At 54.2% G+C, this 12,346-nt stretch overlaps 1 protein-coding gene across 1 annotated transcript in view; it reads right to left on the bottom strand.

The window, feature by feature from the left end:
* The window catches only part of CDK12 (cyclin dependent kinase 12), a 378,297-nt gene that overhangs the window by 327,532 nt on the left and 38,419 nt on the right, over nt 1-12,346 (bottom strand). The gene's annotated exons all lie outside the window — the stretch shown is intronic.

Genomic DNA, 12,346 nt, shown 5'->3' with positions numbered 1-12,346 from the left:
GCTCTGTCATAAGTTTTTTTCTTTCTAAAGATGGCTGGACGCAGCAACAACTCCTTGGCACTCCTAGCAGGTCTGTTGCCTCCTGACAGCTCAATTTTCTTGGATAGGTATCCAGGAGTATTGTGGTGAAGCGCCCTATGGGTGATACATGCTATCTTTAGTTTATCTTTTAGTTTTATTTTTCCACTTATTCAGGGATTTATCCAAATAGTTTGAAAATACTAAGTATATCTAATGTGATCCTCTAGTACAGATGTATACTCAGATCGAACTGTTAAGTATTTCATAAAGGTAGTATTTCTATTATATTCACCCTATCACGTGATGCAATGAGTGGTAGAGAGGAAGGAAGGTGTTTAAAAACCCTGGGAGTAGTTAGTCTCCACATGTGAACAAGCCCACCTGCTGGGCGAAACGCATCATGCCACCATGCCGAAGTGTCTGTTTTAAGGAATATTAAAGAAAGAAAGAAAGCACGCACCTACTTGGAGTCAGTGTCCCTCTCTTGAGCACGATTTCGGAGCAAGTTTTGGGAACGGTTGATTGATATATATATATATATATATATATATATATATACACACAGTTCCCAAACCTTGCTCTGCTAATTATAATCTACTTCATATCCCAAAAGTGCATAAAGTTAAATTGGCTGGCATTTCCTTTTCTTGCAACATTTGGCATTCTATGGCAGGACCGGAGGCTTCAGATTAGCCTTTAATTTCTCCATTTATTTACTCCAGCCGCTTTCAACAAGAAAACAGTAACAAACTATATTTCCCATGATGCAAAGGGAAAAAGAAAGTGAAAAAGTCCAACAGTAATATCCAATCATGAATGAGGGCATCTAATAACTTCCGCCTCCTCTATCTTCGCTGCTCCAGCAGCATCAACATAAGGGTTTCTGTACTTCTTTCATGAATTTGCAGTTCTTCACCTTTAATTGTGTAGAGTTTGCATGGTTTGCCTAAGTGTGATTGTTCCTTTGTAGTAAGTTTTATAAGACGCGCGCGGCAATAATTTTCAAAGGTTTAACGTCTGTGGGAGTGTCTTTCGATCCTTCACTGCCACTCTGTTTTCTCTCAGGCTCTCGGTGTAGCCCTCCCGCGGTTAGGGGACAGGGCGCCCAGTTTACACGTTTTTGAATGCGCCTGTGCCCCCTGGTCTTTTTGATCCGCCCGTGTCAGTTGCGAAGAGATTAGCATGGCCGATCACCTGTCAACACGGGGGGGGGAGGGAGTATTTATTCATTATATTAGCGTTATTAACACTTGGGCCAGTACACGAGAGCCCCCGCCTGGAGCCGGACACCTGGAATCCTGGTAAAATTAGCGCTTTTACAAAGGGGCCAGCCCAGGAAAGAGATTACCCTCAGCACTTACAGTTCAATTAATTCAAGGTATTTCCCTACTCTAAAACCCCTTTTGTCTGTCCATAGCTATAAAAGAATTATGGACTTCGAGAATTACTATGAGGAGGAGGAGGAGGAGGAAATTACCTACTGACCGACAATCATTTCTGCCAACTTATGGACATCTCTGTTCTCAAGGTGGTTTATCAAGTGGTAGCGCCCCTGGAGAGGAAAATTGATTAACTTCAGGCACAATGCCACCAACTCTCGAACAGAGGAAAGACATATCTGGGACTAAGAATCCCCTACCTCCAGGTCAGCCCTCCACTAACGCCTCAGACCTCAAAAGAAAGTGTGCTGAAAACACTGGTGTGGATACAGATGCTTCTGCACGTTTAAAGGCGGCATTTATGGATGCCCAGTGTTGGACAGGCCTCGCGAAGGGGCCGCTCCCTCCCCCGCACCATAAAGACCGAACACCGGCTCTCCCGTTGTCACCAGAAGAACCACCCCGGCAACCCACAGAAGAAACCCGCAACCCGTCCCCAACGGGACGCCTGCTCCCGAACACCCCGACACCGGCCGGCCCGTCATCAGCAGCATTGCCCCGGCCCAGCCGCCATCTTGGACACTGCACCACGAGGCCGCATGGCCTCAGCCCGACCCCAACCCTGGGGCTGGCCAGGCCCCGACATCGAGGCACCACCATCCACCCAGGAGGTGAACGAACCACTTGGCAGGTTAATGGGAGAGAGGAGTGTCAATGGTTCTTCCCCGCCAGGTGCCGATCGCCCCCAGCCTCCCCGGGCGCTGGCTCCACCCCCCTGCTGGGTGTCTGGACTCCCTCATCCCAGACCTCTCGACCTCCAAGCGCGAGGGTCCGGACATCAAAGGAGGCCAGACCTATAACTGGGGCAGCTCCAGAGCAGGAAGGCAGTTGTATCCTGGAGTCGAGAGACACCTTGAAGAACTCATCCTTGACGGACTGCTGGCGCTGCCGCAGCCCTGTCTTGTGAATCAGCCTCTGCAACCTACACCTTCGTCGGGACCTGCTGGCGCTGCCGCAGCCCATCCTTGTGAACCATCGTTCCTGCCTGCTGGCCCTGCCAGGCCCTCTGCAACCTACACCCTAGTCAGGACCTGCTGGCGCTGCCGCGGCCCATCCTTGTGAACCCTTGTTCCTGCCTGCTGGCGCTGCCGCGGCCATCTGCAACATCCACCTTCGTCGGGACCTGCTGGCGCTGCCGCGGCCCATCCTTGTGAACCATCGTTCCTGCCTGCTGGTGCTGCTGCGGCCCGACCTTCCAGAACTCCGAGCTCGAGGATTGTGAGCCACCCCGTACCAGACTGGTACCAAGACTGTCCCGCTACCCTTTCCCCTTCAGAGACTAGAATTAAGAGGACCCTCGTGTCCTGATCTCACTGTATCGCTGATAACCTTGCTTCAAGAATCGCATATAAAGAGTGTTGACCTCATCCTTGTGTGGTGTCCATCTGTGGGGGGGGGGGGGTGGGGGGGGGGGGTTACTTGTCTGTACGATCGCAGGAGACGGCCCTCACTGGAGGCCTCTCCCCCTGTCCTCGGCCGACCCTCCGGGTCTCCGTCTAACATTGGTGGCAGCGGCGCGATCCGAACAAACGCGTAATCGTACAGAGAGTAACTCACCCCACGACTCAACCACAATGACAACAAAAGAGAGCGGAACCACAGAAAAATTCCAGATGGAGAAACTAGAAGACTACAACCACAGAGGGCTAAAACAATTTTGCATAGAACTAGGCAGTGCTACCACAGGATTGAGCACGAAAGAAGACTTCAAAAAGGCCCTAGAATCTTGGGCGGAAACAGGTACGACCGGGTGCCAGAAACGAGCACCCCTCCGACGGAAGGAAGAAGAACGGGTCTCTCCCCAGAGGAGATCCGAGAGCGAGAGAAAAGCAGACTCCATGAATTAGAGCTGGCACGACTCCGGTTGGACGGAGAACTGAAATTGGCGGAACAAAAGATAACATTGGAACACTTGCGGCTCCGAGAGGAGCGGGAAGAGAAGCAAAAACAGAGGGAGTTAGAAGAGAAAAAACTAGCCTACGAACATGAGCGCAATCTAGCAGAAATAGAGCTTCGGAAACAGAATAAAGATCTTGGGGTGCCCGAGCGCCCGAACACTCCTGGCACTACAGACCCTAAAGTCCACATCCCCAAGGATGTCGTCAGAGAATATTATCAAAAGGACGATATCCAGCAATGGTTCAAGGCCTACGAGATAGCCATGACCTCCCACCGGATTTCTCGAAGTGACTGGGGAGCCGGGTTATGGGGGAGGTTCGTCAACGAAGGGCGCGACGCCCTGCTGCAACTCCCGGACCATCAGATGACGTCCTATGACCACATGAAGGCCGCCCTCCTCACTCGATACGGACTCACGCCCGAGATGTACCGCCAGCGGTTCTGCGACTGCAAACGGATCCAGGGTACAACTTGGGTGGAGTACGTGAACTTTTTCAGCAGAGCATTCGAGGGGTGGATCAAGGGCAGCCAGGTCACCACCTACGAACAACTCTTTAACCTCATTGTGTGGGAGCACTTCTCCAACAATTGCTTCGTCGAGCTCAGGCAGCACCTCCTCGACAGTAAACTGACTGAACCTCGGCAACTCGCCGCCGAAGCTGACCGATGGGAAAGCACTCGAGTTGCCCGAAACGGGCCCAGCGAGCCAAACAGAACCAACCAAGGTCCCCATCGCCCCCGAGGAGGAGGCGGCCAGGGTCGGGCCCGCCAGCAATACCCCGCCCCCGGCCGGCAGGGGAAACCACCCGATGCGTCCGGGGTTCCGAGCCAACGTTACTTGCCACCGGTGCCAGTGGACCGGCCACTATGCCAACGACCCTAATTGCCCGAAGAACCAGAATTATATACCCCGCCAGGTCGCTGCCGCCGCCTTGGGAGAAGAGCAAGCCCCAGAGGAGTATGAAAAATACGAACATGAACAGCGCGAGTGGGAACCAGCCGCCATGTCCCTGGTCTGCCTAGGGGAAAGAGACATGATTCCGCGGGTCCCCCTACCCGCCAACACGAGAAAATACAGCCAGTGGGTGAACATAAATGGGCGCCGGGCTGAAGCCCTACGCGATACCGGGGCCAGTGTGACGGCAGTCCGCTGTCACCTGGTAACCCCGGAGCAGATCTTGCCGAACGTCCTTTGCCCCGTCCGGTCAGCCGACAACTCAGAAAGCCTGTGTCGGATGGCCTGCGTCCCCTTCGAGTGGGGAGGAGTGTCCGGAATGCTGAAGGTGACTGTCCGCGACGATGCCCCAGTGGACTGCCTCCTGGGAAACGACCTCGAAAGTTCCCCCTGGGCAGCCGTCGAAAGAAGAGCACCTGGGGATGTTGGGACTCCCTGAATGGGCCTGCATAACGACCCGGTCCATGGCCGCCCGCGCCATCCCCAGTCCCGAAGAACCCGAATGGCCAGAACCTTCTCCCCCGATCGTCCCGGGGGGAGACGCCCTAAGTGCCAATCCCCCAGAACAAAACGAAGAAGGGCCAGTTCAACTCCAGGACCTTCCCGAACTGACCCAGTGGCGTCAAGAGGGTGGTCCCACCCCGGAGCAATTCCGACAAGAACAGAAGACCTGTCCCTCCCTCGAGGGACTCCGGCAGCAAGCCCTCGCCCAGAGCACAGGAGACACCGCAGGGGCCCACTGGATTTATTGGGACAATGACCTGCTCTACAGCGAGCAAAGAATTGCTGAACTGGGGGCCAGTCGGGTGCTGGTGGTGCCCCTCTGCTTCCGAGACTTCCTTTTGAACTTAGCGCACGATGTCCCCCTTGCTGGACACTTGGGACAAGACAAACCATACAACCGCCTGGTAACACACTTTTACTGGCCCAAAATGCGAAATGATGTCTCCAACCACTGCCGGGCCTGCCCCACCTGCCAGGCCAGCGGGAAGAGCGGCCGAAAGATCAAAGCACCCTTGCAACCATTTCCCGTCGTCACCACCCCGTTCGAACGGGTGGGGATAGACATTGTGGGGCCCCTAGACCCCCGAACGGCCCAGGGGCACCGGTTCATCCTAGTCCTGGTGGACCACGCCACCCGCTATCCCGAGGCCATTCCTCTTCGGACCGTGACAGCACCTGTGGTGGGCCGAGCCCTAATGGGGATCTTCTCTGGAGTGGGCTTTCCCCGGGAGGTCGTCAGCGACAGAGGCACGAACTTTATCTCAAAGTATATGAGGTCTCTCTGGCAGCAGTGCGGGGTCACCTAACGGTTCACGACCCCCTATCACCCGCAAGGAAACGGATTGGTCGAGCGGTTTAACCGCACTCTCAAGGGGATGATCATGGGCTTGGAAGAACCCCTACGTCGCCAATGGGACGTGCTGCTCCCGTGCCTCCTCTTCGCCTATCGAGAAGTTCCCCAGAAATCCCTCGGCTTCAGTCCCTTCGAGCTCCTGTACGGGCACCCCGTCCGGGGCCCCCTCAGCCTGGTCAAGGAAGGATGGGAGATGGCCCCCCAGAAGACCCCTCCGGACGTCTATAAGTATCTCCTGACCCTCCGCAACCAGACCCGGCGATTCAGGGAACTCGCCAAAGCCAACCTTGAGGCCAGTCAGGAGGATATGAAGAAATGGTACGATCAACATGCCTCCTCCATCGAGTTCAAACCAGGCCAGCAAGTATGGGTGATGTCTCCAGTCGAACCTTGTGCCAAGGTTCAAGGTGGTAGAGCGCAAGGGCCCTGTCACCTACCTAATAGACATGGAGTCCCCCCGGAACCCCCTCCGCGTCCTCCACGCCAACAGACTCAAACCCCACTTCGTACGCTCGGAGCTCAGCCTACTGATGGCAACAGACAGTGGGACGGAAGAAGACTCCGAGCCCCTCCCTGACCTACTGAGGACCCGTGAAAAAGATGGCTCAGTGGAAGGGGTCAGACTCTCCGAGGCCCTGTCCCCGGAACAACGCCAAGACTGTCGGGCTCTCCTGCTACAATTTGCGGACCTGTTCTCCCTCACCCCAGGGGTCACCCCCTGGTGCCTTCACGACGTGGACACTGGGGATAGTCCACCTATTCGACACAGGGTGTACAGAGTGCCAGATCGGGTGCGCACCTGCATCCAGGATGAAGTTTCTAAAATGCTGGCCCTAGGAGTGATCGAGCCATCCGACAGCCCCTGGGCCAGCCCAGTCGTACTGGTCCCCAAGGCTGCCGCCCCGGGCGTCGCCCCCGAGCTCCGGTTCTGTGTAGACTATCGGGGCCTGAACGCCGTTACCCGAACCGACGCTCACCCCATCCCCCGGGCAGATGAACTGGTTGACCCCATGGGGGCTGCCCGCTATCTGAGCATCTTCGATTTAACGGCAGGCTACTGGCAGATCGGCCTCACCCCCCGGGCCCAAGAACGATCCGCCTTCTCTACCCCGGATGGCCACTACCACTTCAAAGTGATGCCATTCGGCATGAAAAACGCTCCAGCTTCCTTTCAACGACTCGTGAACCAGGTATTGGCGGGCCTCGAAGAATTCAGCGCAGCCTACCTGGACGATATCGCTGTATACAGTCATCACTGGGCGGACCCCCTTCACCACCTCCGAGAAGTCCTGTACGCCCTCCAGCAGGCCGGTCTCACCATCAAAGCCAGCAAATGTCAGATTGGCCAGGGGTCCGTGACCTATCTCGGACACCAAGTGGGGAGCGGTCTGGTGGCCCCCCTTCAGCTCAAGATCGCTGCCATCCAGTCCTGGCAACCTCCTGTCACCCAAACCGAGGTCCGAGCCTTCCTAGGGCTCACCGGATACTACCGGCGGTTTGTAAAGGACTATGGCAGCATTGTGGGGCCCCTCACAGAACTCACATTCAAGAAAAACCCCAAAACCGTCAACTGGACTCCGGACTGTCAAGCGGCCTTCGAAAAGTTGAAGGCCGCCATGTGCACCGCCCCCGTGCTCCAGGCCCCCGACTACAGCCGGGAATTCATCGTCCAGACGGACGCCTCAGATCATGGCGTTGGGGCAGTACTCTCTCAACTCAACGCCGGAGGAGTCTATCAACCCGTGGCCTTCATCAGCCGCCGCCTGCTGGCCCGAGAGCAGCGCTGGAGCACCATCGAGCGGGAGGCCTTCGCAGTGGTATGGGCCCTCAAGAAACTCCGGCCCTACCTCTTTGGTATCCATTTCCGGGTACAGACAGACCACCGACCCCTGCAATGGCTGATGCAGATGCGGGGGGAGAACCCAAAACTGTTGCGATGGTCCATCTCCCTGCAGGGGATGGACTTCTCTGTGGAACATCGCCCTGGCCAGGACCACGCCAACGCGGACGGCCTGTCACGCTTTTCCCGCCTCGGCGAGGAGAGTACCCAAGAGGATGGGTGACTCTCCCTGCCTTCAGCTGGGGGGGACGCATGTTGGACAGGCCTCGCGAAGGGGCCGCTCCCTCCCCGCACCATAAAGACCGAACATCGGCTCTCCCGGTGTCACCAGAAGAACCACCCCGGCAACCCACAGAAGCAACCCGCAACCCGTCCCCAACGGGACGCCTGCTCCCGAACACCCCGACACCGGCCGGCCCGGGCCGTCATCAGCAGCATTGCCCCGGCCCAGCCGCCATCTTGGACACTGCACCACGAGGCCGCGTGGCCTCAGCCCGACCCCAACCCTGGGCCTGGCCAGGCCCCGTCATCGAGGCACCACCATCCACCCATGAGGTGAACGAACCACTTGGCAGGTTAATGGGAGAGAGGAGTGTCGATGGCTCTCCCCCGCCAGGTGCCGATCGCCCCCAGCCTCCCCGGGCGCTGGCTCCACCCCCCTGGTGGGTGTCTGGACTCCCTCATCCCGGACCTCCCGACCTCCAAGCGCGAGGGTCCGGACATCAAAGGAGGCCAGACCTATAACTGGGGCAGCTCCAGAGCAGGAAGGCAGTTGTATCCTGGAGTCGAGAGACACCTTGAAGAACTCATCCTTGACGGACTGCTGGCGCTGCCGCAGCCCTGCCTTGTGAATCATCGTTCCTGCCTGCTGGCGCTGCCGCGGCCCTCTGCAACCTACACCTTCGCCGGGACCTGCTGGCGCTGCCGCGGCCTATCCTTGTGAACCATCGTTCCTGCCTGCTGGCGCTGCCGCGGCCCTCTGCAACCTACACCCTCGTCGGGACCTGCTGGCGCTGCCGCGGCCCATCCTTGTGAACCCTCGTTCCTGCCTGCTGGCGCTGCCGCGGCCCTCTGCAACCTCCACCTTCGTCGGGACCTGCTGGCGCTGCCGCGGCCCATCCTTGTGAACCATCGTTCCTGCCTGCTGGCGCTGCCGCGGCCCGACCTTCCAGAACTCCGAGCTCGAGGATTGTGAGCCACCCATCTTGCCACCCCGTACCAGACTGGTACCAAAACTGTCCCGCTACTCTTTCCCCTTCAGAGACTAGAATTAAGAGGACCCTCGTGTCCTGATCTCACTGTATCGCGGATAACCTTGCTTCAAGAATCGCATATAGAGTGTTGACCTCATCCTTTTCTGGTGTCCATCTGTGGGGGGGAAGTTACTTGTCTGTACGATTGCAGGAAACGGCCCTCACTGGAGGCCTCTCCCCCTGTCCTCGGCCGACCCTCCCGGTCTCCGTCTAACACCCAGCCCCCTTCAACGCCAGCTAAACCAGCAGAGGACCTGGCGGGACCCTCTAGTTAACCAGATGCTTTGCCCACGGGTGACCTTGACAGGGCTCGACAAATCATATAAAATGCTCTAGACCTGCAGGTCTAGTAAACTACAAAATCTCCTCGACCTAACTTAAATGAACTTGACCTCAAACTCTGAAAACTGAGCAAATGTGACAAGTTAGCAAGATTTAAAAGCATTTTTATTGCTCATTTACTTCGTGAGCAATAAAGATGCCTTTAAATCTTGCTTTCTTGTCACATTTCCTCTGCTTTCAGAGGCAGAGGTCAAGTGTCAAGTTTGTATTCCTACTCGCCAGAAAGGGCGAGTAGGACCTAAAAATAGCTCGTCCTTAATCAATCTCACTCGCAAATGCGAGCGGTCGAGTGAATTTCTCGAGCCCTGCTTGATGAGTCCCCCCAGATCTCAGACGGAGATGGGGAGCCGAGCAGGCCATGGCGTCTTGCAAAGGTTGATCAGGCGGCAATTCCTGATACAGACGATGATATGTTGAACCAGGATTACCTCTTACACCCAAGATAAGCGGAGTGGGTCCCAGCCCCTAAGGAAGCAGCTTATATGGCAGCCAGACTGCGTAAACCTCTTGACAAGGAGGTCAGAAGCTGACTGAAAGCAGAATGTCCAAGGCCAGCTTTAGATGGGAAAGTTGCCGCCACACCAGAGGTGGATCTCAAGTGTTGTGTGTCAATTTAGATACCGTATACAGATTTACTGATGTATGCCCTTATATAGGTACAATTCACATTGCCCTTATTTAGGCATATAAATCAAGTCCTTATTTAGGCATTGCTCATGCTAACCAAATACAGGTACAACTACATCCGCTCATCTTCGTCACAACAAATTTTTGGAAAACCAGACTCTTAAGCCTTAACAGCTTCAAGGTATAAATATACCTTCACTTGCCATGGCAAACTACGGTTCGGCTGCCTGCTTGCATGAAGCAGCTCGCCACGGCAAGTTTGGAAGGCAGGCAGACAAGTCCCCGCCAGACACACTGACCAGGTGCGGTCATCCTCCACGCTAAGAATCCAGCTCCAGTGTTTCTGACTCCCCTTGCGAGTTGTTAGCGATCGAGACTCAGAAAGAGATTCCAACCTCTCTCATTCTAAGATATGGAGCAGACTAGAACCTAGAGAAACTTGTGGCAACTCTTGGCTAAATTAGGCTATAGCTAAACAGCACCTACTTCTTCCCTCGTACTACACTTAAGTTAGGTACACTGGGGTAGGATTATTTTAGAAGCACCAGATGAACATTTCAGCCAGAGTTATTTATGTATGTATTTTTATGAATATATGTCAGTTACAAACCATGCTATTGGGGTAATATTTTATCTTATTGTTAACGCTGTACGCATTATACTTTGCATTCTGTCTTACGATTGTAGCAGTTCATATATCTTCCATGAGAAATAAGACTCTTCAATAAACCCTTTTATTGAAATACCCGTCTCTCTATTTCTGTGCAAACTCTGTAGAAACAAAGCATGTACGATTGACTGAGTAAAACTAATCTTTTGTTTCCACGATTGAGGCGGTTCCGATTTTAAGGGAAACAAAGTTGTCATGTTTATGCAGTTGTCAGAATGTCAGAAACTAATCCCTTCTCTGCGTTCTTGAACCCCTCAAAGGTCCTTCAGCGATGCACAGGGCACACCAGTATTGTCTTACAGTAGAGGAGTGATTATGTAATGGGCCCTAGTGCAAATAAGGAAATGGGATCCTGGCCGCTGTTTGACTTGTGAAATACAACAATAATCAGGGTTCAATATGCCCCTCGGGCCCCTGAGCCCCGGTGACGCTATACCTATTGCACCCATGAAAACTATGTCACTTCTGTCTTAATTTTGTCAGACCAGCTGCACGCAAGCGTCTGTCCCAAATGCTCTGCATTCTGTAAGAAGAAAATCACAACCATACGGCCGTTCAGAATAAGAAAAGGGATTTGCTGCAAAGGGTACCAGTGTCACAGACCATAGCAAATAAGCTGAACACAGACTCAGGTGCGAGGCACAATTCAACACTTCCGAGCAGTGCAGCATGCACAGTCTGAGCTGTCTTCTGGCCCTGCGAGAGGATAGGGGTGTTGAGTGTTTGTGTTTCCAGTGGTGTGTGTGTCAGTGCCAATCTACTGTCTCCTTTCAGTGAACTGGCGACTCCGGCTGGGTCAATTAAATGTATTTTTATAGCAATGGCGGATGAGGAGGCTGAGACGTACTGGGTGTAGTGTCCTGCAGGACACGTTTAGTGTTCTGCCTGTCTTTGCACCCCACACCATCCACCCACCCATCACAGGCATCACTGGTCAGGTGATCCTTACATTAAAAAGGTGCAGGGGCCCATGCCCTGGGCCTGTTTCAGCGCCCTAGCACCTGTCCTTGTCACTTATTGGTAGCATTTGGGCCCAGGGCCCAGGGCCCACAACACTACACTGGGGAACAGCAGCGTAACACAGGACCCTGAAACCCCTGCAGTGGGGTAGGAGGGTGCACCTATTCAGGGAGTCCCCATACGTTCAGGGGGCCCCATTCAGCCAAAGCCAATGAATAGAAGATAAGGGAGATCCAGGGACCCCCTCATAACATTCAGTAGGCCGCCCCATCATTTGGTATTACGGCACTGCTGGAATGTACCATCTCCAAGTCACGGGTTATGGGCATTACTTTGCTAAAGCAGTAGCTGCCTTGGGTGTACAATTTAACTCCCAAAGGAACTGCGTTCAGACCCCTTCCAGTTGCGTTCGCAGTGTCATGGGCCCTGGGCCCTCTGACCCGGTTTGAAGGGTGAATTACAGTAATATTCAGGGTTCATTGGGTCCCTCAAACCCTCTGCACCAATCAAGCTACGGGACTGCGCGAGACCTTCTTGTTGGCTCATGTTATTTTCACCCTGCTCGAAAATGATTGTTTATTCTCCTCCAGTATTGGTTTTGCCTTTTCCCGCCAGTGCTTCTGAGGTAAAATAAAGCAGGCCTGTTTTCATCTCTGTGAAAATATACCGCGAGGAGATGAAAGCAGGCCTGCTTTTTTTTAGTATGTCAGGTTTTGTATCCGGGCTTGTTGTATACAAAAGATTTATGGATCTGCATTAGTAGGTCACGCTGGGAGCTACATTTTTCTACACCCAAAATTAATGATGCAGTCTCTCAGCGCTTTTAAAATAAATCAAGGCTGTCATTGTATGTGCAATCCCCAGTGCGCAGTGGCAGGTTGCAGGAGACACGGTCTTGCTTCCCTGTGAAATGGATCCAAACAAGAAGCAGCCCGTGAGTGGTGAGCGCCCGCCACTGCAGGCATATGTCTTTAATTATCACG

The sequence above is a fragment of the Lissotriton vulgaris genome, chromosome 5 (assembly GCF_964263255.1).
Source record: "Lissotriton vulgaris chromosome 5, aLisVul1.2, whole genome shotgun sequence".
Taxonomy (NCBI): domain Eukaryota; kingdom Metazoa; phylum Chordata; class Amphibia; order Caudata; family Salamandridae; genus Lissotriton; species Lissotriton vulgaris.
The sequence above is the reverse complement of the archived record's forward strand: the minus strand, read 5'-3'. Positions and strand labels throughout refer to the sequence as shown.